Source organism: Atractosteus spatula, chromosome 5 (assembly GCF_055471065.1).
Source record: "Atractosteus spatula isolate fAtrSpa1 chromosome 5, fAtrSpa1.hap1, whole genome shotgun sequence".
NCBI lineage: Eukaryota > Metazoa > Chordata > Actinopteri > Semionotiformes > Lepisosteidae > Atractosteus > Atractosteus spatula.
In genome coordinates this window covers 2,888,478-2,912,313 of record NC_142710.1, presented here as the reverse complement: position 1 = coordinate 2,912,313, position 23,836 = coordinate 2,888,478, and the positions used below count along the sequence as shown (strand labels likewise).

Sequence of the window (23,836 nt, the reverse complement as noted above, 5' to 3'; positions counted from 1 at the left end):
AAGTGGGAGACACTTTTTCCCCGTCACCCACGACACGATCCACACTCAGACCGCTTACTTATAATTCCCGCTTGCTTTTTACTCCATTTCTGTTTGCCTGATGTACGGTTCAAAGTTTTGACACCGCGTGGTGTTCTGGTCTCTTCTGGTCTCTTGCCCGGTGAGTTATGAAGATGAGAGCTTCAGTCACACGGAAATAATGTTCATATATATAATGTTCTTTCTGACAAGTGAATCGTCACCCCTTTTCGCCGTCATTCTGAAGAGAACAATTTGAAATCTCACCAAGCGCAATGTGGCTCGTTGGTCTCGGGGTATGATTCTTGCTTAGGGTGCGTGAAGGCCCGTGTTCAAATCCCTGACGAGCCCAGTTTTATTATGTGATAGGAAGACATATCAAACTCACTTCTTACCTTTTGTCCGCGATAAACACGGTTCGATCCCTCGCTATGATGCTCGGTGTCCACTCACACCTTTTTAAAATAATGATACATGAGAGCAGCAGATAAACTCCGAGTGGTGAAGGTGTCTCCACCACCGGATCTTGTAAACCAGCAGTCAGCCCGTCAGCTGCAGCACCTGGCTATAACCTCATTACACTCGCTCTGCTGTGCTCCCGAGGAGGGCTGGATATGTCTTCCTACAATAATAGAAAAAAAGATGGTCTCTTCGCGCACAGAGGCCGGAGACAGACCGGAGACAGGTTGGAAATGATGTGGGAACGAGCCCGTGTCAGTTCGAGAGAAAGTGAAGCTTGGCGTGTAGTCGTGGCTGAGTGGTGAAGGCGATGGACCTGAAGTCCATTAGCATCTCCCCGCCCAGGTTTGAATCCTGCCGACTACAGGTGTGTTTTTCCTTTTGGTGAATCCAAATAACGTCAATTAACATTTGCATTTCTATCAGACTGGGCTGCACGTCTGTCGTTTCATTTTATCTGACAGGGAGTCTTTATTATGTGATAATACGTAGACATATCAAACTCAATTCTTATCTTCTGTGTATCTGAAACGAGTAGACAAGAGGAGTAGGGAAGTTTGTTGACATATGTACATGTACATTGGAATTCTTATTCTCACTGATCTCTCTGGACAGCAACAGACACCACCACACAATGGAGACAGTACATTACAAACAATAAATAACAACAGGAGCCATCAATATGTTGTGGGACAATAAGTACAGTATGTAGTAGTGACAAAAAAACATAGTAGACCATGAGGAAGAGCAGAGTGTGGACATGCAATGAGGCTGAGACCCTGCAGTTAGCTGTTGAGGATGCACACTGCAGTGGGATAGAAACTGTTCCGGAGTCCAGTGGATCTTGTTTTAACAGCACGGTACCGCTTGCCAGAGCGCAGGGGGGAGAATTTGTTCCGGAATGGCTGGGATCCTAAATGACGTATTGGGATTTATTGTGACAGCGGATGGTGTGGATCTCACCGACTGATGGGAAACAGACCAGTGCAGTGAGACTCGCGCCGATCGTTTAGACTAGGCCAACGAGCCCACCCGTTCCCTCTCTCCTGCCAAATCTGTCGCAGATGCGTTTGGTTTTTATGAGCCATCTGATGGGTGAAGTCTAAAAAAGGCAATTCAAGTTTAATTGATCTAAACCCGCGGGAACTTCTGATTGCTGGAGAGACTCTACAGCTCTTGAAAGGAAACAGTGAGGCTGTTTCGCTACCTTTTGTGTTTGCTTAGTGAATCCGCTGGTGATTATCGGTATAGAGAGATAGAAATCCCAAAACTGAGCACGACGAGAGCGGGACGGGGTGGAAACGATGCGGGAACGAGCACGTGTCAGTTCGGGAGAAGATGTGTTTGCGCGTGTAGTCGTGGCCGAGTGGTTAAGGTGCAGGACTCGAAATCCATTTGAGTTTTAAAAACAGAGAGGCGCCTCAGTAACGTCCTGGAGAGGAACAAGACGCCACTCAGAACGCGCGTCATTTCTCATCACACAGCGCCGGCAGCGCTGATTCACTGAGCAAAAACCATCACTAGGTGGCGCTCGTGGAGCGGTAGATGTTGTTGAAACGATTATCTTCATTTAATCTGTTTTCCAACTGTTTATCATCTTTAAATCCACTTAATATGGAATATTAAGATGAAATGTTGTAACTATAAGGAACTGTTTGCAGCTGAAAATAATACGATATTTGAAATATTATCATATTGTCTATAGCCGGCAGTGGCGGCTAAAAATGAGGAAAATACACAGCAGTATTTCACCTTCTTCATAAATTTTTTTTTGCTTATATAACCCAGCGCATCTGCGACAGATTTGAATGCCGGAGTCTCGCTGTATTTCTAATACCAGTGTGATACTCGAGGAACGTAGTGGGGTCGAGGTGCCTCATTGGACCGGGTGGGTAAGGGGGCAGAAGTCAGGATGGCTGAGCGGTCTAAAGCGCTGTGTTCAGGTCGCAGTCTCCCCTAGAGGCGTGGGTTGGAATCCCACTCCTAACACGCACCGCTTTTCTTTATCGGTATAAAATATAGAAATATAATAAATATATCACGGAGACATTCTCATCTTTTCTCCTTAGAGCGCCAGTGAAGGAAGCACTAAGTACTGCACACCGAAATTGTTTCTACAGCATCTCGCGAGCTCAGCCTCACCATCTACCTCATTATGATTTCTTCTTTATTTATTGCACATCTCCAGTCATTGTTTACATGTCTGCATCGTTTACATTCGAACTGTTTACTTTTTTACTTGTACACTGTCTACTGTCTGTTTATATATTGTCTTGATGCACTGTCTGCACTTTGTGTTTTTACACCTGTTTCAACAATCGAGAGACTTTCTGTAAGTAAGAATTCCGTTGGACCAGTACTGTACCTGTACCGGTTACATATGGCGATAAAGCGCCAACAGGCAGTAGGAGTTGATGTAAAGAGCATTGAACTGACGAGCATAAGAGCTCGACTCGTGCAGCAGGCAGAAGAAGGTCCCGCCGTCCTCCTCACATTTGACGTGACCGCCCTGCAGACGACAGGCAGTGACGGTGCCGGTAAGAGTTGGAGAAGCGGCACACGGTGACGCCGAGGAGGAGAGCGCAGCGGAAACGTCTCCTGACAGGAAACAGAGCTCCCGCTCCACAGCCGACAAGTGCTCCTCTTTAGTATAGGGGTGAGTATGCTAAGGAGGAGGAGGGCGCAGCGCGGGGGGTGAGCTCAGCTGGTAGAGCGTCCTCCTGCCTCCTCCAGGAGTGAGTTTATTCTTCGGATGAACAAACAACGAATAAAAATCCGAATAAAATATTTGGATGAACTTTTAAACACACGTTGTTTTTTTAAAACTGAAGTGAGGTGGTTAAGAAGTGACCCGTCTCCCCGTCGGGGAATCAAACCCCGATGTCTCGCGTGACAGACGAAGACACTCACCACTATACTAACGAAGAGCACATGTCTGTTGCTGGTCGTGAGCTCTGTTTCCTGTTTTCTTCTTCTCAGGGTTGATGTTTCCAGTTCAGCCTGCTAATATGATTCTTCACAGAAATGTGAATGAAAATGTGGAGGGATGTTATACATATTTCCTTTTTCCGACTAATCTAACTGCTACTCCAAAGGTGAAACCAGTCAACTCTTAAAAGGTTTTTAAAAATCTGCCTGAATGTGCTTTTGTTTAAAAATCTTTCTGTATTTATTATAACAATCGCTGACAAAAATATTACAATGAACTTTTGAAAACAATTAAACTAAAAGGATGAAACCAAGCGCTCTTAGTTACTTATTGAGTGTTCATGAGCGTCAATAAACAACTGAAAGCAGGTGAATTCACAGTGTGCTTTCACTTGTCCCAAGCTCAGTTAAATTAACTTTCCAGCGTTAGAAACCTCATTTCTGAACGTTGTTTGCCTGCTGTACGTTTCAAAGTTTTGTGGTCATCAGTTTAATGCGCTTTATATGACTTCGCGTGGTGTTCTGGTCTCTTGTCCGGTGAGTTATGAAGATGAGATCTCTTTTCTTCAGCCCGGCGTTTTAATCTTTTGGGGGAATATGGTCTGAGTTACAACTAATCACCCAGCCTCGTTAGCGCAGTAGGTAGCGGGTCAGTCTCTTTTACTCTTCTGACACAGGCGGCTCCTGTTCGCTCATACACTCGTGTTCTTGCCTACCTCGTGGAATGCGTGACCTTTCCAAGGGTGAAAAGCACGGCCGCATTGCTCGATCTCCGGGCTGTTTTTGTCCTTGTGCGTTTAACACAGAAGCACGTCTGAGAGCAACAGATCACACAAGGTGTTAAAGGAGGCAGGTTAGCTCAGTTGGTTAGAGCGTGGTGCTAATAACGCTCAGGTCGTGGGTTTGATCCCCTTACGGGCCACTGTTTCACCTTTTATAAAACAGACACCTCTCTTTCTCAATTCACAGATGCAGAATTATACATCCTGCGTTGTTAATGAGAAGTTAAAAAATCAAAAAAATCTAAGACAGGCTTGTCACAAAGACGTGTAAATCTTCTTTAGAGACTGTGAGAAAGTCCTGAGCAGGTGTGCTAGGCTGTGAAAGAGCATGTTTAATGTAGACAGAACCCGGTCATCACTTCAACTTGAACTTGAACTTTATTGCCATATGTAACCGGTACTGGTACAATGGAATTCTTACTTACAGAAAGTCTCTCGATTGTAAAACAAGTGTAAAAAACAAAACAAAGTGCAAACAGTGCATCAAGACAATATACAAACAAACAGTAGACAATGTACAAGTAAACATGTCGACAGTTTGAATGTAAACAATACAGACGTGTAAACAATGACTGGAGATGTGCAATAAATAAGAAATCATAATGAGGTAGATGGTGATGGTGTAGGTGTGGTCCGAGGGGGATGGCTAAATGTGTTCGCCAATCTCACTGCTTGTGGATAGAAGCTATTGAAGAATCTAGTGGTAAGTGTCCGTTATCTCTTATATCTCTTGCCTGAGGGCAGTGGGGTGAAGAGCTCATGCCCGGGGTGCTGACTGTCCTCTGTGATGGCCAGAATTCTACCACGGCAGCGGTCCTCATAGAGCTGTTTAATCTCGGTGAGACCGCAGCCGATGATCTTCTGGGCCATATTGACCATTCTCTGCAGTGCCTTTCTTTCTCGCGAAGAGGTGTTGCCATACCACACGGTGATCCCGTTGGTGAGGATGCTCTCGATGGTGCAGCGGTAGAAGTTCACCAACACATGTATTGGCATCCCCCATCGCTTGAGGCACCTCAAGAAATAAAGGCGCTGCTGAGCCTTCTTCATGATAGAGTCAGTGTTCACAGTCCAGGTTAGATCTTTAGAGATGTGAATTCCCAAAAACCTAAAGCTGGTGACTGTTTCCACTTCCGTTCCATCAATACTGAGTGGGCTGTGAGTGTGTGGCCTGTGTCTCCGAAAGTCCACTATTAGCTCTTTCGTTTTCTTTACGTTCAAGTCCAGGTTCTTGCTATGACACCACCTAAGCAGCTGTACGACTTCATCCCTGTAAGTGGACTCGTCATCATCACCGATCAGTCCTATTATAGTGCTGTCATCTGCAAACTTAATGATGCGGTTGTTGCTGTGTCTTGCTGTGCAGTCGTGAGTGAACAGGGAGTACAACCTTGGACTCAGACAGCAGCCTTGTGGGGTTCCAGTGCTCGGGGTGAGTGGTGTTGATGTTTTATTGCCTATCCGCACCACCTGTGGTCTCTCGATAAGAAAGTCCAGCAGCCAGTTGCAGACAGAGTTTCACAGACCTAGTCCCCTGAGCTTTGTCACCAGTTGACTGGGTATGATGGAATTGAATGCTGAACTGTAGTCCACAAACAGCATTCTCACATACGAGTTCTTAGTGTCCAGGTGTTCCAAGGCTGTATGCAGAGCCAGGGAGACAGCATCATCAACTGATCTGTTGTTCTGGTAGGCGAACTGCAAGGGATGGAGGAGTTGATGTGTGACAACACCAGCTTCTCCAGGCATTTCATCACCACAGATGTTAATGCTACTGGTCGGTAATCATTCAGGCATGTCACTTTTGCCTTTTTGGGGAGTGGAACAATAGTGTTTTTTTAAAGCAGGTGGGGACCATGGACTGTGACAGGGAGGAGTTAAAGATGTCCGTAAACACTGTGGTCAGCTGGGCTGCACATGTCCTCAGGACGCGAGGTGGTATCCCATCAGGCCCTGCAGCCTTACGGATTTTCACTCTGCTCAGAGTCTTCTGCACGTCCTGCTCTGAGAGTTTCAGAACAAACTCGCCCTGCACACTTGGGGTCTTCTCAGCATTGCCCGTGTTCAGAGCATCAAAGCGGGCATAGAAATGGTTCAGCTCGTCAGGCAGGGATGTGTTGTTTGTGTCAATCTCCTGGCTGCAGCCCTTGTAGCCTGTGATTGACTGTAATCCCTGCCACAGCCTCCGGGTGTCAGCGCACTGCGTTTCAAGCCGCACTCTGTAGCTCCGTTTGGCGCGTTTTATGGCTTCCTCTAATTCATACCGTGATTTCCTGTACAGCTCTTTGTCCCCCGATTTGAATGCGGTGGATCTATCTTTTATTTTATTGCGAATTGCATTGTTGAACCACGGGTTCTGATTGGGAAATGACCTAATTTTCATTTCTGGTACACAAATGTCGGTGCAGTATTTAATATAGCTGGTGACCGCGTCCGTATACTCATTAAAAATCTGTGTCGGGAGCTCTGAATGCGTCTCAGTCTGTACTATCAAAGCAGTCTATTAACCTGCTTTCCGCCTCCTCAGACCAACAACGCACTGACTTGTTCGCAATGGGGGAGGTCTTCAGCTTCTGTTTGTACTCAGGAAGCAACAGGAGAGCGATGTGGTCCGACTTACCGAAACTCGGTTAAGGAAGCGCTTTGTATGCTCCTTTTATTGTTGTGTAGCAGTGGTCCAAAATATTGCCTCCTCTTGTCGGTACAGTGACATGCTGGATGTAATCACTGAGCGCGGTGTAGTAGTGCCGAGTGATCACTGTGTTGAACTTAAAGTCTAAAGTGCTCGTGGAGCGTTAGATGTTGGTGAAACGATTATCTTCATTTAACCTGTTTTTCTACTGTTTATCATCTTTAAATCCACTTAATATGGAATATTAAGATGAAAGTTTGTAACTATAAGGAATTGTTTGCAGCTGAAAATAATACGATATTTGCAATATTATCATACTGTGTATAGCCGGCAGTGGCGGCTAAAAATGAGGAAAATACACAGCAGTATTTCACCTTCTTCTTAAACATTTTTTTGCTTATAAAACCCAGCGCATCTAAGACAGATTTGAATGCCGGAGTCTCGCTGTATTTCTAATCGCAGTGTGATACTCGAGGACCGTAGTGGGGTCCTGGTGGCTGATGGGATCGGCTGGCAGAGGAGTTACCAGTTAGGATGGCCGAGCGCTCTAAGGTGTTGCATTCAGGTCGTAGTCTTCCCTGGAGGCGTGGGTTTGAATCCCACTCCTGACACACAGCTTTTCTTTATCGATTATAGAAATAGCTAATTAATCGGGCAAAGAGCAGGTTCGAGTGGAAATGATGCGGGAACGAGTTCTGGAGAAGGTAAGGCTGTGTGTGTAGTCGTGGCTGAGTGGTTAAGGCGATGGAGTAGAAATCTATGGTGGTCTCACTGTGCAGTTCAAAACCTGCTAACTACGTGATGCTTGATGGTAAATTCAAATAATGTCTCTGTTAACATTTAAATTCCTATCTGACTGGGTTGCATGTCTGTCGTATCATTTTATCTGACAGGGAATCTCTCTGTGTCACAGTTCTCGTCATTCGTGATCCTGCGCTTGAACTCGACCGGTTGCTGATAACGTCGGCTGACAGGTCTACTTCAGGGGAGATCTGTGGGTACAGAGAGGTGCCTCAGTATTTTCTTTGAGAGGAATAAGGCGTCACTCAGAACGTGCGTCATTTCTCATCTCACAGCGCCGGTAGCGCAGCGCTGATTCACTGACCAAAGACCATCGCTAGGTGGCGCTCGTGGAGTGTTAGATAGTGATACTGACTCGTGAACAGCACCCCCTATCCCCATGTACTGTCTGTCTAATAGTGCCGACAAAATCATATAAAAATAAAGAAAAATTTCACAACCCAAAGCAATGCTGTGAAAGGTGAGGGGGCCTCCTAGTGTGTAAAACACTTGGTTAGAGCATTGTGGGTGTTGTGCTTAAAAACCTATTGAGTCATGAATAAGACCCCCCTATTCCAGTAAATTACCTGTAGTGCTACCTTAAAAAACTTAAAAAAGAATAAAGTTTCACAAACCAAAGCAAGGATGTGAAAGGTCAGGGGGCCTGCCTAGTGTGTAAAACTCTTGGTTAGAGCATTGTGGGTGCTGTAGTTTAAATGCTATTGCCTCGTGAACAGCACCCCCCTATCCCAGTGCACAGTGCTACATTCCTTAAAACCACCACCAGAGATTCACAACGCAAAGCTGTGTCAGTCTTCTGTGTAAAAAAATCGGTTTGAACATCATGGGTGCTGTTTTTAAAAAGCTGTTGAGTAAAGAATGGGAATTTTCCTGCTGTCAGCAGTATTGTGAATATAGTTGACCCCTACTTGAATGAAAACAGGACATAGAGAAAGGGTTTCAGAAATCAAACAAAGCTTTATTCCCGTGTTTACAGTCTGGGTAACTGGAGACTGTGCTGTTCTGTTTCCTATGGTCAGATACGGGTTTTTCGCAGTAAACTCCAGTGAGCAGTATTTCTCGCATTGTGAACGTCTGTATGTACACAGCTGTCCCCCAGTGTTCCAGATGGTGCGTAATTGCGCATCAATCAAAACGCTGAGTGTCAGAAAAAAATAATGAGCTCACTGATGCATTTATCTAGAGGTTGTGATACTTTTCACAAGTCGTGAAAGTTGTGTTTAGTGTACCATTTCATCTGGTAGGGGATCCCTCTGTGTCACTCCTGACACACAGCTTTCCTCATGTTGCCGTGTCAGAGCACATCTGATCGACTGGTCTTCTCTCTTGTGGGGTGACGGGACTGTTCCTCAGAGAGACGCTCCCACCTGCGTCTGTTCTTCATCAAGAGCAGAAACAACAGAAACAGACTACAAACTGCAATTAACTACTTTCTGTTTTCCCAAACCGACTACTGTAACCCTCCACTCGCTGGGGTATCTAAATCCACAGTGAACAAACTCCAGTATGTCCAAAACTCAGCAGCCAGAATCCTGACCAGGTCTAATGCAAGTGATCACATTACTCCCGTCCTGGAGTCCTTGCACTGGTTTCCTGTCCAATTCCGTGTGGACTTTAAGATCCTTATGCTCACCTGTAAGACTCTGCATGGCTTGGCACAAATTGCAGTTTGTAGTCCGTAAACGGTACCAAAGCATTCGGTCCAAGTCTAACAGACTATGGAACAGCTTCTACCTCCAGACAATAAGACTGCTAAATAGCCAACCTGTAGCTCCTTAGCAAATCACCTGTAATTGCTACATGGACACACAATTCTCACTATATTCAGCATAACTGCACTACATGTATATACTGTATACACCATGGACACATAACAGCTCTACTCACATTGAGTTTTATTCAATTTCAAAATGTAACCTCAATTTTGTGATTTTTGTGTTTTTGTGAATTTTTGTGATTCTTGTAATTTTTGTGAGCTTGCAGAAAAAGACATTTCATTGCCAGTAACTACTGCTGCACGCCGTATTGTTGTGCATTTGATAAATAAACTTTGATTGGATTTGATTTGACCTCAAAGTGGATTAAAAACTCAAGTTCATAACAAGAGTCTACCAGGAGTGGGGATTGAACCCATGTAGACATTTATTGTTGTGGTCATTCTATAAAGTGCTTTGAGAAGCCACTTTTAAAGGCACTATATAAAATAAAAATGATTAACATACACAGTCAAGTTGTTCACTCATCACAGAGCTCTTAAAAGGAGACACCCCAGATGGGACTTGAACCCACAATCCCTGGCTTAGGAGGCCAGTGCCTTATCCATTAGGCCACTGGGGCTCATGCTTCTCAATGGATTCATTCAGGTCAAATGACAATTAATGTGTTTCTGCTTCATCAATAATTCTTGTGATATTACAGATTTTATTCAGTAATAAATTTTCTGTGACCTGAGATGGACTGGTGTCCAGTTCCGGTGTTGCAGGTGTCACCTTGTTGTTGCTTCATCGCCCATTCCTGTGGAATTACAGATTTTAATTAGATGTTTTGTGAGATGTAACTGTGTGTGATTTTTGAAATGCAATTAATGATCGACAGTGACTGATGATCCGTTCCCGACACCCGAAGAAGGCTCCGCAGCCGAAACGTTGTGTCTTCTCTTCTCTTTTCAGCAGGAATAAATGTTTACTTGTTCCCGTGATGCGTGATTATTGTTCCTGAAAACATCATTAACTGTGAGAGTTTTGATCACTGCGTGTGAAAGAAAAGAAGAGCTCTTTCAGGTCCAATTCTGGATCGGAACCCCAGGCGAACTGAACCGACTGCTTCGGATTGGGACAGAGCCGGAAGCTGCGGGTCGTTAGAACCGAGGGCGGGACTTCTATGATGAACAGAAGAAAACCAAACCCACCGATCTTTCCACCAATTCAAGAGTGAGGGACGTTCACTTATATACAAACAGCAGATCAACAACGTCAGAATCCTATATTAGTGTGTCCTGCATATTAAGTTACTAATTAAAAAAATAATGTCCAATAATAAAGAATAAAATGAGTTTATTTTTGAGTCAGATCTAGACTCAAGCAGGCGTCATGTTCTGGATTGCTGTTTCAGCTCTAACCGGAGACTGGACTTTGTCTCATTTTCAATCACACATGAAATACTTTCACACACGAAGGGAAAAAAGCCTGTGTGAGAAGTGTGGATCGACCCCGTGCCTCTAGTGAAGACCATCATTGGGATTAAAGACAAGCTTGTGCCCCGGTGCTCTTTTTAGAGGTGCTCCTTCCCGCACAGATTGCCGATTGTTTAACATTTCACCATGAACGGGGCTCAAACTCTTGTAATTACTCACCTGTAAGAAGAGAAGTCATGTCATTGGACACGTCTAAGTAATCAATTCATAGAATTAACGTAGATTAACAAACTAACAGAGTTGTTTCTTCTTCGGATGAATAAACAACGAATAAAAATCCGAATAAAATGTTCGGATGAACTTTTAAACACACGTTATTTTTTTAAAACTTAAGTGAGGTGGTTAAAAAGTAACCCATCTCCCCATTGGGGAACCAAACCCCAGTCTCCTGCGTGACACCACTATACTAACAAGGAGCACGTGTCTGTTGTTGGTCATGACCTCTGTTTACAGTTCAGCCTGGTAATATGATTTTTCACAGAAATGAGAATGAAAATGTGGAGAGATGTTATACGAATTTCCTTTTTCCGACTAATCTAACTGCTACTCCAAAGGTGAAACCTGTCAACTCTGGTCTCTTGAACACCACACCAGCGTGGTGTTCTGGTCTCTTGTCCGGTGAGTTATGAAAATGAGATCTTCCCTTTTCTTCAGCCCGGCCTTTTAATCTTTTGGGGGAATATGGTCTGAGTTACAGCTAACCATCTAGCCTTGTTAGCGCAGTAGGTAGCGCATCAGTCTCATACTCTGAAGGTTGTGAGTTTGATCCCCACATGGGGCAGGGATGTAGTCCCTTTTACTCTTCTGACACAGGCGGCTCCTACACGAATGTTCTTGCCTACCTCGTGGAATGCGTGACCTTTCCAAGGGGGAAAAGCACAGCCCAGTGCTCGATCGGAGTCTCCGGGCTGTTTTTGTCCTTGTGCGTTTAAAACAGAAGCACGTCTGACAGCAACAAATCAGAAAAGTTGCAGCAGGAGGCTGTTTAGCTCGGTTTGTTAGAGTGTGGTGCTAATAACACTAGGATCGTGGGTTTGATCCCTGTACGGGCCACTGTCTAACCTTCTATAAAACAGACACCTCTCTTTCTCAATTCACAGATGCAGAATTATACATCCTGCGTTGTTAATGAGAAGTTAAAAAATCAAAAAAATCTAAGACAGGCTTGTCACAATGACGTGTAAATCTTCTTAAGAGACTGTGAAAAAGTCCTGAGCAGGTGGGCCAGGCTGTGAAAGAGCATGTTTAATGTAGACAGAGCCCGGTCATCACTGAGCGAGGTGTATATAATATGGTCACAGTCACACGGAAATAATGTTCATATATTTAATGTTCATTTCAACATGAGCTGGAGCACAGCCACCATCCAGCCTTGTTAGTGCAGTAGGTAGTGCGTCAGTCTCATAATCTGAAGGTCGTGAGTTTGATTCTCACACGGGGCAGGGATCAGTGCCGTTTTGGGCTCTTCACAGATAGGGCATGAGACGTTCACATTCACAAGTGTGTGTTCTTCACTTCCACGCCGAATACGAGGTGATAAGTCCGCGATAAACAAGATTCGATTCCTCGCTATTATGCTCGGTGTCCACTCGCACATTTTTAAAATAATGATACATGAGAGCAGTGTCTCCACGACCGGATGTTGTAAACCAGCAGTCAGCCCGTCAGCTACAGCACCTGGCTATAACCTCATGACACTTGCTCTGCTGTGCTACTGAGGAGGGCTGGATATGTCTTGCTACAATAGAAAAAAAGACGGGTTCGTCCGGGATTTGAACCCCGGACCTCTCGCACCCAAAGCGAGAATCATTTAATCAATTAATAGTAAATTAAACACGAAGAGAGCAGGTTGGAGTGTAAATGATGCGGGAACGAGCCCGTGTTCGATACCCATCTCCCCTTTGGGAGGTAGTATTCACTACCAGTTTATGGGCGTCTTTACACATCCGAGAGCCAGTGAAAACACCATTTCCTCTCACCTGGCCCATGCTCTGTCGGAAGGACTTCTTAACGCGTTTTAAAACTCAAAACCGAAGCTGAAATAATCGTTTCCAAACGTGTTAGTAGCGTCTGTGGGGGAGCAGTAGCGGTACCACAGCTGGGAACACGTTCCTGAAGATAATCGAAATGAAAGCCAAATCCTGAACGATCAGCCCCGAGAGGAAACGTCTCCTGACAGGAAACAGAGCTCCCGCTCCTCGTTAGTATAGGGGTGAGTCTCCCCGCCTGTCCCGCGGGAGAACCATTTTAGAAGTTCATCCGAAGACGAAACAATTCCGTTATTTTCTACAATTTCCACCAATAAAGAGAAGTGGAAGTAATTTTGATTTATTCATAGGTCATCTTTTCATCATGATGTGTATTTCTGCGTCAGTAGACTAGAAATAGTGGGTGTGTGAGAATGAGACTCACTGACCTGTAAGGGGATCAAACACACGACCTTGACGTTATTAGCACCACGCTCTAACCAGCTGAGCTAACCGGCTTCGTAAGTCAGCTATCTACCGCTGAGTTTTCCTACCTTTTGCTTTCTTAGTGAATCCGCTGGTGGTGATCGATATATAGAGAGAGAAATAGCAAATTAATCACGCAGAGAAATGTTGGGTTGGAAATGATGCGGGAACGAGCCTGGGTCAGTTCACGAGGAGTTGGGGATGTGTGTGTAGTCATGGCGGAGTGGTTAAGGTGATGCACTAGAAATCCATTGCGGTCTCCCCATGCATGTTTGAATCCTGTTGACTACGTGTGTCTGTTTTTCCCTTATGTTAGATTCAAATAACATCAATTAACATTTGCATTCCTATCAGACTGGGCTGCACGTCTGTCCTATCTTTCTATCTGACAGGGAGTGTCTCTGTGTCACAGTTCTCGTCATTCGTGATCCTGCGCTTGAACTCGACCGGTTGCTGATCATGTCGGCTGACAGAGAGGCGCCTCAGGAACGGCCATTCAAATCTCCATCTCCAACTAAACCCCATTCCTCTCTCCCTTTCAGCATCATCGCCACAAGACTCAACTGGACCAGGGCTCCCCAGTACCCGGGCTGGGGACCCCCTCTCTGCTCCCGAGCCCAGCAGGCAATTGGGGGCAACTCAGTCCTGCTACAGGAGACCTCCCTCCAGGACAGGCAGGCTGCAGCTAGACCTAGTGCTGGGGGACCACTAGGGGGCGCTCTGGCCAACACCCTACACTGCAACAGGGCACTGGAGGACATGAGCTGCAGCCCCCTTCACCTAAAAAACCACCCTGTGGCTCAAGACACTGCGCACTGTCACACTCAAGAGACAGGACGGGACACCAGGTAACACTTGACCTTTGTTTATTTCCAACAATTAAATCAGCTGGGAACACAATCACATCAGGATTTAGAGTACAGGAGGAAAGCAAAGAGGCACACAGAACCAGTTTAATTACTTTCGAACTGCTCATTTTAAACCCCTTTGTTCCAATAAAATTATTTTTCTCCATAAAAGAGAAACTGATCGTCACTCCTCGACGTCTGTAGGCCCCTATGAGAAATCTGGTTAGTGGATTGTTTAACAATTTGAAATGATTCTTTCCGACGCCATTCTAAATGGATTTGAAAGATGTAATTGTGTGTCATTATTGAAATCTAGTTCACGATCAACACTGACTCATGATGTTGGTTTCTGAAAATATTAGACTGTGACAGCTCCCCCTGAAAGTTTTGTACGCTGCCTGTGAAAGAATAGAACAGCTCTTTCAGGTCCGAGTCCGGCTCGGAACCCCAGGCGAACTGAGCCGACTGCTTCGGATCGGGACAGAGCCGGAGGTGGGACTTCTGTGGTGAACAGAAGAAAACCAAACCCACCGATCTTTCAATAGTGAGGGACGTTCACTTATATACAAACAGCAGATCGACAAAGTCAGAATCCTACATTAGTGTGTCCTGCATATTAAGTTATATTAAGTTACTAATTAAAAAAAATAATGTCCAATAATAAAGGGGGGTGAGCTCAGCTGGTAGAGCATCCTTCTGCCTCTTCCAGGAGTGAGTTTAGAGCTCTGTGTGCCGACAGATCTCCTGTATCCACATTCGCTCCTTGCGGAGAGAGCGCTGTGCGATTGTTAAGCGTTCAACAGCCGCTCCTCCTGCTCATCTTCTCTTCGCATGAAGCGTGGCTCCGGCGTTCTCTGCTGAAATCTCATCTCCGCAGATCGGGAGTCGGAGGGCCAAGCGAGCCGCAGACGTGTCGGTGGCTGACGAGGGCTCGCTACTGAGGCAGGGAGGCCACTTCAGCCAGAAGGACTTGTGCGAGGTGAGATCTCAAAGACGGACTCCCAACAGAATCAAGGAGAAAAAGTATTGGTGAGATCAAAAGGCGGATTCAATATCCAGCAGGGAGCATCGCTAGATTAGGGAACAGACGCTTGAAATCCCTGAGTGGCTCGTTTTCAAGAGCACTGCCACGTCTGGCCTCGTTAGCGCAGTAGGTAGTGCGTCAGTCTCATAATCTGAAAGTTGTGAGTTTGATCCTCACACGGGGCAGGACTGTGGTCTCTTTTGCTCTTCTGACAAGGGCAGCTCCTGTTCGCTCATACACTCATGTTCTTGCCTACCTCGTGGAATGCGTGACCTTTCCAAGGGAGAAAAGCACAGCCGCATTAGCCGATCGGAGTCTCCAGGCTGTTTTTGTCCTTGTGCGTTTACCACAGAAGCACGTCTGACAGCAACAGATCACACAGCTCATTAAGACTGGCCACATGTGTGCAGTATGTGCAGCAGTTTTTTCTCGAGTTTTGTGTTTTTTGTCATTTATTTGCTGCTAAATTTCGGTATAAAGTCAAATCAAACCGTCATTTTTCTACATGAAATGTATTCAGTTGCACAGTAAACAGAGACACTCAATTTCATCAAATGGGGAATGAAGTGGAGAATGAAAAATGATTTTTTTTAAATGACCCAACCTGCACTTAGTCCCTCGGGAAGGTAAATTCCTCACGACAGCGCGGTGACTCATCGGACCTAATCATCCAGGTGACTGTGGGGTTCAGGGGACCCCGAGCAAGGACCCCAACACTGGGACTGGACACCGGTTCATCATGGGTAACAGTAAACTTACTACTGAATAAAACCTGTAATTTAAAATACGTAGTGTTGTAGACATTATGAACATTTCCATGTACATGTAGACTTCTATCATTAGTGCTCTAAGGAGACAACATAAGAGAATCTGTGTCACCAGTGGGATTCGCCAGCCGGTGTCACTCTGGTATTTAAACTCGGACCTGTGATCGTCCTGGTTACTGTGCGGTTCCTGGGACTGAGAGTGTGTCCCTCTCCCGCCCTGAATTATGTGCATGGGACAGAGCTGATTACAATCAACGCAAGGGGGATTAGCTCAAATGGTAGAGCATTCGCTTGGCATGCAAGAGGTAGTGGGATCGATGCCACAGGAGGGAAGGGCTGTCCAATATTGCCGGCTGTTCGCTACATTATTGGATGACATGTTTCAAACCCAAATCACACTCGTATATGAGAAACTATATATATATAGTCTACAGCATATGAACATATATCTACTGTACATGACTACAAGCACCTTGTGGCTCGTTGGTCTAGGGACATGATTCTCGCTTAGGGTGTTCAAATCCCAAAGCCAAAAAAAGGATCATACCCCTAGACCAACGAGCCGTACAAAATCTTTCACCTCAAGTTTCACAGGTGTTCTTCACGCACAGAGACCCGGAGACAGACCACTGCAGTGAGTGCAGTTGGTTCGACTGACCAACGAGCCTACCCTTCCCCTCTCTCCTGCCAAATCTGTCGCAGATGCGTTTGGTTTTTATGAGCCATCTGATGGGTGAAGTTCAAAAAAGGCAATTCAAGTTTAATTTATCTAAACCCTCGGGAACTTCTGAGACTCTACAGCTCTTGAAAGGAAACAGTGGGGCTGTTTCGCTACCTTTTGTGTTTGCTTAGTGAATCCGCTGGTGATTATCGGTATAGAGAGATAGAAATCTCAAAACTGAGCACGAAGAGAGCGGGTTGGAATGGAAATAACGCGGGAACGAGCCCGTGTCAGTTCGGGAGAAGGCGGGATTGTGCGGGTAGTCGTGGCCGAGTGGTTAAGGTGATAGAGAGGCGCCTCAGTAATGGCCTGGAGAGGAACAAGGCGCCCCTCAGAACGCGCGTCATTTCTCATCACACAGCGCCAGTAGCACAGTGCTGATTCACTGAGCAAAGACCATCGCTAGGTGGCGCTTGTGGAGCCGTAGATGTTGGTGAAACGATTATCTTCATTTAATCTGCTTTTCAACTGTTTATCATCTTTAAATCCACTTAATATGGAATATTAAGATGAAATGTTGTAACTATAAGGAATTGTTTGCAGCTGAAAATAATACGATATTTGAAATATTATCATATTGTCTGTAGCCGGCAGTGGCGGCTAAAAATGAGGAAAATACACAGCAGTATTTCACCTTCTTCATAAACATTTTTTTGCTTATATAACCCAGCGCATCTGCGACAGATTTGAATGCCGGAGTCTTGCTGTATTTCTAATACCAGTGTGATACTCGAGAAACTTAGTGGGGTCGCAGTGCCTCATGGGACCGGGTGGCAAAGATGGCAGAAGTAAGGATGGCAGAGCGGTCTAAGGCACTGCGTTTGGGTCGCAGTCTCCCCTGGAGGTGAGGGTTCGAATCCCACTCCTGACATGCACAGCTTTTCTTTATCGGTATAAAATATAGAAATATAATAAATATATCACAGAGACATTCTCATCTTTTACAGTGTACTACAGTACTGCAGTGTAGTGGAATGCTTACTAGTTCAGCTGTAGCCAGTAACAGTTTGTTCCGGAATGGCTGGGATCCTAAATGACAGATTGGGATTTATTGTGACAGCGGATGGTGTGGATCTCACCGCTTGAGTTGAAATCATATCGTGTGAGTTCATACTGCAGCTCAGCCATTGCGCAGTAGGTAGCGTGTCAGTCTCATAATCTGAAGGTCGTGAGTTTGATCCTCACACTGGGCAGGGATCGGTGCTGTTTTGGGCTCTTCACAGATGGGGCGTGGGACGTTCACTCCCACACGCGTGTTCTTCACTTCCACGCCGAATACGAGATGTTTAGTCCGCGATAAACACAGTTCGATCCCTCGCTATGATGCTCGGTGTCCACTCACACCTTTTTAAAATAATGATACATGAGAGCAGCAGATAAACTCCAAGTGGTGAAGGTGTCTCCACCACCGGATCTTGTAAACCAGCAGTCAGCCCGTCAGCTGCAGCACCTGGCTATAACCTCATGACACTCGCTCTGCTGTGCTCCCGAGGAGGGCTGGATATGTCTTCCTACAATAATAGAAAAAAAGACGGGCTCGTCCGGGATTTGAACCCGGGACCTCTCGCACCCGAAGCAAGAATCATACCCCTAGACCAACGAGCCATGTGAAAACTGGTTTCTCAAATTTCAGGTGTTCACGCGCACAGAGACCGGAGACAGACCAGTGCAGTGAGACTCGCGCCGTTCGCTTGGACTAAACCAACGAGCCCACCCTTCCCCTCTCTCCTTCCAGTGAGCTCGCGGGGGGGTCATTGACTCGTGCCAGGTGGGTCCTGTTCGCTCATACACGCGTGTTCTTGCCTACCTCGCGGAATGCGTGACCTTTCCAAGGGAGAAAAGCACAGCCCAGTGCTCGATCGGAGTCTCCGGGCTGGTTTTGTCCTTGTGCGTTTAACACAGAGACACGTCTGACAGCAACAGCTCATTAAGACTGGCCACATGTGTGCAGCAGTTTTTTTCTCGTGTTTCTCTTTTCTTCATTAATTTGCTGCAATTATCGGTATAAAGTCAAATCGGTCAGGATCTCGGACTTTAATAAACGAGCACTTGGGTCTTACACTCTTTGCATAATTAGACCGTCAAAAGAAGCAGACCTTAATTTAAGATCGAAATATCAGAGTAGGTGTCCGAACTGTAGAGTCTTTATAATTTCCCCGCGAGGAAGGTCAAACAGATGACTGAAGCACAACAAAACAACACAATAAAAGTTTAGCCCAAGAATTTCAAAAAATACATTTCTCTGTCAGTAAGACCTAGACTCAAGCGGGCTGTGGTTTTTGTTGTAAACAGAGCACAGAGCACTTCTAAGACAGGCTTGTCACAGTGACGTGTAATTCTTCTTTAGAGACAGTGAGAAGGTCCTGAGCAGGTGGGCTAGGCTGTGAAAGCGCATGTCTAATGTAGACAGAGCCCAGTCATCACTGAGCGCGGTGTAGTAGTGCCGAGTGATCACTGTGTTGAAGTTAAAGTCTAAAGCGCTCGTGGAGCGGTAGATGTTGATGAAACGATTATCTTCATTTAACCTGTTTTCCTACTGTTTATCATCTTTAAATCCACTTAATATGGAATATTAAGGTGAAATTTTGTAACTATAAGGAATTGTTTGCAGCTGAAGATAATACGATATTTGCAATATTATCATACTGTGTATAGCCGGCAGTGGCGGCTAAACAAGAGGAAAATACACAGCAGTATTTCACCTTCTTCATAAACATTTTTTTGCTTATATAACCCAGCGCATCTGCGACAGATTTGAATGCCACTCTCTCGCCTTTTATAAAACAGACATCTCTGTTTCTCAATTCACAGACGCAGAATTACACATCGTGCGTTGTTAAAGAGGTCAGTCCTATACTTCTCAGAATTATAATATATTTATATTCCTAAATATCGTTCTCGTAACTCTAGGGGATTTCGTGAAAACGCTACAGGCCAAAATCGCTTTCGAGCTTCAAGCTAACTTCACCGCGGTCGCTCCCCGTCAGTATGGCGCACAGGAGGATCCCCGCTTTTCACGCGGGAGACCGGGGTACGTTTCTGCGACGGGGCGCTGGTTTCATTTTTAACAAGCTGACTTCACTTACAATTAAACGTTTGTTTAAACTCATATCAGAAGAATAACGAATTCCGTTGCATTTTCCAACAATAACGTGCAATTAAACAGGTGAAAACGCCATTTGCTTTCACTGCGATGTTATTGTGATTCCTGTCAGAAGCGCGTATGGACACGTGTAACTTCTCTCCAGTGTGATGACAGTTTCTGAAGCAGGGAGAGAGATCTTATATACATTTCCCTTCCAAAGGGGCAGTCGGTCAACTTTTAGAAGTTTTTCGAAAATCTGAGTTAGATTTTTTTTAATCCGTAATTGTTATTACAATCTCCTGCAAAAAGAAGGATGAAGATGAACTAAACGCTGAAACCTAAAAGATCAGCCCTGAGAGGAAATGTCTCCTGACAGTGAACAGATCTCTCGCTCAGCGGTAGACACGCGCTCCTCGTTAGTGTAGTTGTGTCTTTAAAAGTGGCTCAACTGTCTGGTTTCATCAAGAGCGGAAACAACAGAAATAGACTACAAACTGAAATTAATTACTTCACCATTAATGAATTTATATTACTCACTAACAGTTTATAGGCGTCTTTACACATCCGAGACCCGGTGAAAACACCATTTCCTCTCACCTGGCCCATGCTCTGTCGGAAGGACTTCTTAACGCGTTTTAAAACTCAAAACCGAAGCTGAAATAATCGATTCCGAACGTGATAGTAGCCTCTGTGGGGGAGCAGTAGCGGTTCCACAGCTGGGAACAAGTTTCTGAAGATAATCGAAATGAAAGCCAAATCGCCAAATCCTGAAATATCAGCCCCGAGAGGAAACGTCTCCTGAGAGGAAACAGAGCTCCCGCTCCTCGTTAGTATAGGGGTGAGTATCCCCGCCTGTAACCCGGAAGAATCTTTTTGGAAGTTCATCCGAAGATGAACCAATTCCGTTAATTTCTGCGATTTCCACCAATAAAGAGAAGTGGAAGTAATTTTGATTGATTTATAGGTCGTCTTTTCATAATGATGTGTATTTCTGCGTCGATAGACTAGAAATAGTGGGTGTGTGAAGATGAGACTGACTGGCCCGTACGGGGATCGAACCCGCGACCTTGGCGTTATTAGCACCACGCTCTAACCAACTGAGCTAACCGGCCTCGTGAGACACATATCTACCGCTGAGTTTTCCTACCTCTTGTTTTCTTAGTGAATCAGCTGGTGATGATCGATATAGAGAGACAGAAATAGCAAATTAATCACGCAGAGAGATTTTGGGTTGGAAATGATGCGGGAACGAGCCTGTGTCAGTTCGGGAGAAGGTAGGTTTGTGCGTGTAGTCGTGGCCGAGTGGTTAAGTCGCTGGACTTGAAATCCATTTGAGTCTCCAAAACAGAGAGGCACCTCAGTAACAGCCTGGATGTTGACAGGATTGTGACAGCGGATGGTGTGGATCTCACCGATTGATTTGAAATCATATCGTGTGAGTTCATACTGCAGCTCAGCCATCGTCCAGCCTCGTTAGCGCGGTAGGTAGCGCGTCAGTCTCATAATCTGAAGGTCGTGAGTTCGATCCTCACACGGGGCAGGGCTCAGTGCTGTTTCGGGCTCTTCACGGATGGGGCGTGGGACGTTCACTCCCACACGCGTGTTCTTCACTTCCACGCCGAATACGAGATGTTTAGTCCGCGATAAACACAGTTCGATCCCTCGCTATGATGCTCGGTGTCCACTCACACCTTTTTAAAATAATGATACATGAGAGCTGCAGATAAACTCTTAGAGGTGAAGGTGTCTCCACCACCGGATCTTGTAAACCAGCAGTCAGCCCGTCAGCTGCAGCACCTGGCTATAACCTCACGACACTCGCTCTGCTGTGCTCCCGAGGAGGGCTTCCTACAATAATAGAAAAAAAGACGGGCTCGTCCGGGATTTGAACCCGGGACCTCTCGCACCCAAAGCGAGAATCATACCCCTAGACCAACGAGCCCTGCGGCAAGCTGCCCCTCAAATTTCACACGTGTTCTTCGCGCCCAGAGACCGGAGACAGACCAGTGCAGTGAGACTCGCGCCGTTCGCTTGGACTAAACCAACGAGCCCACCCTTCCCCTCTCTCCTGCCAGTGAGCTCGCGGGGGGGTCATTCACTCGTGCCAGGTGGGTCCTGTTCGCTCATACACGCGTGTTCTTGCCTACCTCGCGGAATGCGTGACCTTTCCAAGGGAGAAAAGCACAGCCCAGTGCTCGATCGGAGTCTCCGGGCTGGTTTTGTCCTTGTGCGTTTAACACAGAAACACGTCTGACAGCAACAGCTCATTAAGACTGGCCACATGTGTGCAGCAGTTTTTTTCTCGTGTTTCTCTTTTCTTCATTAATTTGCTGCAATTATCGGTATAAAGTCAAATCGGTCAGGATCTCGGACTTTAATAAACGAGCACTTGGGTCTTACACTCTTTGCATAATAAGACCGTCAAAAGAAGCAGACCTTAATTTAAGATCGAAATATCAGAGTAGGTGTCCGAACTGTAGAGTCTTTTCACACCTGAAGAAGGCTCCACGGCCGAAACGTTGTGTTCTCTTTCTTCTTTTTTTCAGCATGGAATAAACCTATTACTTGAGTCTTTATAATTTCCCCGCGAGGAAGGTCAAACAGATGACTGAAGCACAACAAAACAACACAATAAAAGTTTAGCCCCAGAATGTCAAAAAATACATTTCTCTGTCAGTAAGACCTAGACTCAAGCGGGCTGTGGTTTTTGTTGTAAACAGAGCACAGAGCACTTCTAAGACAGGCTTGTCACAGTGACGTGTAATTCTTCTTTAGAGACAGTGAGAAGGTCCTGAGCAGGTGGGCTAGGCTGTGAAAGCGCATGTCTAATGTAGACAGAGCCCAGTCATCACTGAGCGCGGTGTAGTAGTGCCGAGTGATCACTGTGTTGAAGTTAAAGTCTAAAGCGCTCGTGGAGCGGTAGATGTTGATGAAACGATTATCTTCATTTAACCTGTTTTCCTACTGTTTATCATCTTTAAATCCACTTAACATGGAATATTAAGGTGAAATTTTGTAACTATAAGGAATTGTTTGCAGCTGAAGATAATACGATATTTGCAATATTATCATACTGTGTATAGCCGGCAGTGGCGGCTAAACAAGAGGAAAATACACAGCAGTATTTCACCTTCTTCATAAACATTTTTTTGCTTATATAACCCAGCGCATCTGCGGCAGATTTGAATGCCACTCTCTCGCCTTTTATAAAACAGACATCTCTGTTTCTCAATTCACAGACGCAGAATTACACATCGTGCGTTGTTAAAGAGGTCAGTCCTATACTTCTCAGAATTATAATAAATTTATATTCCTAAATATCGTTCTCGTAACTCTAGGGGATTTCGTGAAAACGCTACAGGCCAAAATCGCTTTCGAGCTTCAAGCTAACTTCACCGCGGTCGCTCCCCGTCAGTATGGCGCACAGGAGGATCCCCGCTTTTCACGCGGGAGACCGGGGTACGTTTCTGCGACGGGGCGCTGGTTTCATTTTTAACAAGCTGACTTCACTTACAATTAAACGTTTGTTTAAACTCATATCAGAAGAATAACGAATTCCGTTGCATTTTCCAACAATAACGTGCAATTAAACAGGTGAAAACGCCATTTGCTTTCACTGCGATGTTATTGTGATTCCTGTCAGAAGCGCGTATGGACACGTGTAACTTCTCTCCAGTGTGATGACAGTTTCTGAAGCAGGGAGAGAGATCTTATATACATTTCCCTTCCAAAGGGGCAGTCGGTCAACTTTTAGAAGTTTTTCGAAAATCTGAGTTAGATTTTTTTTAATCCGTAATTGTTATTACAATCTCCTGCAAAAAGAAGGATGAAGATGAACTAAACGCTGAAACCTAAAAGATCAGCCCTGAGAGGAAATGTCTCCTGACAGTGAACAGATCTCTCGCTCAGCGGTAGACACGCGCTCCTCGTTAGTGTAGTTGTGTCTTTAAAAGTGGCTCAACTGTCTGGTTTCATCAAGAGCGGAAACAACAGAAATAGACTACAAACTGAAATTAATTACTTCACCATTAATGAATTTATATTACTCACTAACAGTTTATAGGCGTCTTTACACATCCGAGACCCGGTGAAAACACCATTTCCTCTCACCTGGCCCATGCTCTG

The 23,836-nt window shown here is 45.3% G+C and overlaps 8 non-coding genes across 8 annotated transcripts; 4 read left to right on the top strand and 4 right to left on the bottom strand.

The window, feature by feature from the left end:
- Nucleotides 1-9,884: 9,884 nt before the first annotated feature.
- On the bottom strand, nucleotides 9,885-9,957 carry trnar-ccu (transfer RNA arginine (anticodon CCU)). The gene has a single exon. It is a non-coding gene; the product is annotated as a tRNA-Arg (tRNA).
- A 1,564-nt stretch (nucleotides 9,958-11,521) lies between these two features.
- Nucleotides 11,522-11,594, top strand: trnam-cau (transfer RNA methionine (anticodon CAU)). Its single transcript has one exon. It is a non-coding gene; the product is annotated as a tRNA-Met (tRNA).
- Nucleotides 11,595-12,182: 588 nt separating this feature from the next.
- trnam-cau (transfer RNA methionine (anticodon CAU)) lies at nucleotides 12,183-12,255 on the top strand. The gene has a single exon. It is a non-coding gene; the product is annotated as a tRNA-Met (tRNA).
- Nucleotides 12,256-15,250: 2,995 nt separating this feature from the next.
- On the top strand, nucleotides 15,251-15,323 carry trnam-cau (transfer RNA methionine (anticodon CAU)). The gene has a single exon. It is a non-coding gene; the product is annotated as a tRNA-Met (tRNA).
- A 2,836-nt stretch (nucleotides 15,324-18,159) lies between these two features.
- Nucleotides 18,160-18,231, bottom strand: trnap-cgg (transfer RNA proline (anticodon CGG)). Its single transcript has one exon. It is a non-coding gene; the product is annotated as a tRNA-Pro (tRNA).
- Nucleotides 18,232-20,749: 2,518 nt separating this feature from the next.
- On the bottom strand, nucleotides 20,750-20,823 carry trnai-aau (transfer RNA isoleucine (anticodon AAU)). The gene has a single exon. It is a non-coding gene; the product is annotated as a tRNA-Ile (tRNA).
- A 355-nt stretch (nucleotides 20,824-21,178) lies between these two features.
- On the top strand, nucleotides 21,179-21,251 carry trnam-cau (transfer RNA methionine (anticodon CAU)). The gene has a single exon. It is a non-coding gene; the product is annotated as a tRNA-Met (tRNA).
- Nucleotides 21,252-21,581: 330 nt separating this feature from the next.
- trnap-ugg (transfer RNA proline (anticodon UGG)) lies at nucleotides 21,582-21,653 on the bottom strand. Its single transcript has one exon. It is a non-coding gene; the product is annotated as a tRNA-Pro (tRNA).
- Nucleotides 21,654-23,836: the final 2,183 nt, after the last annotated feature.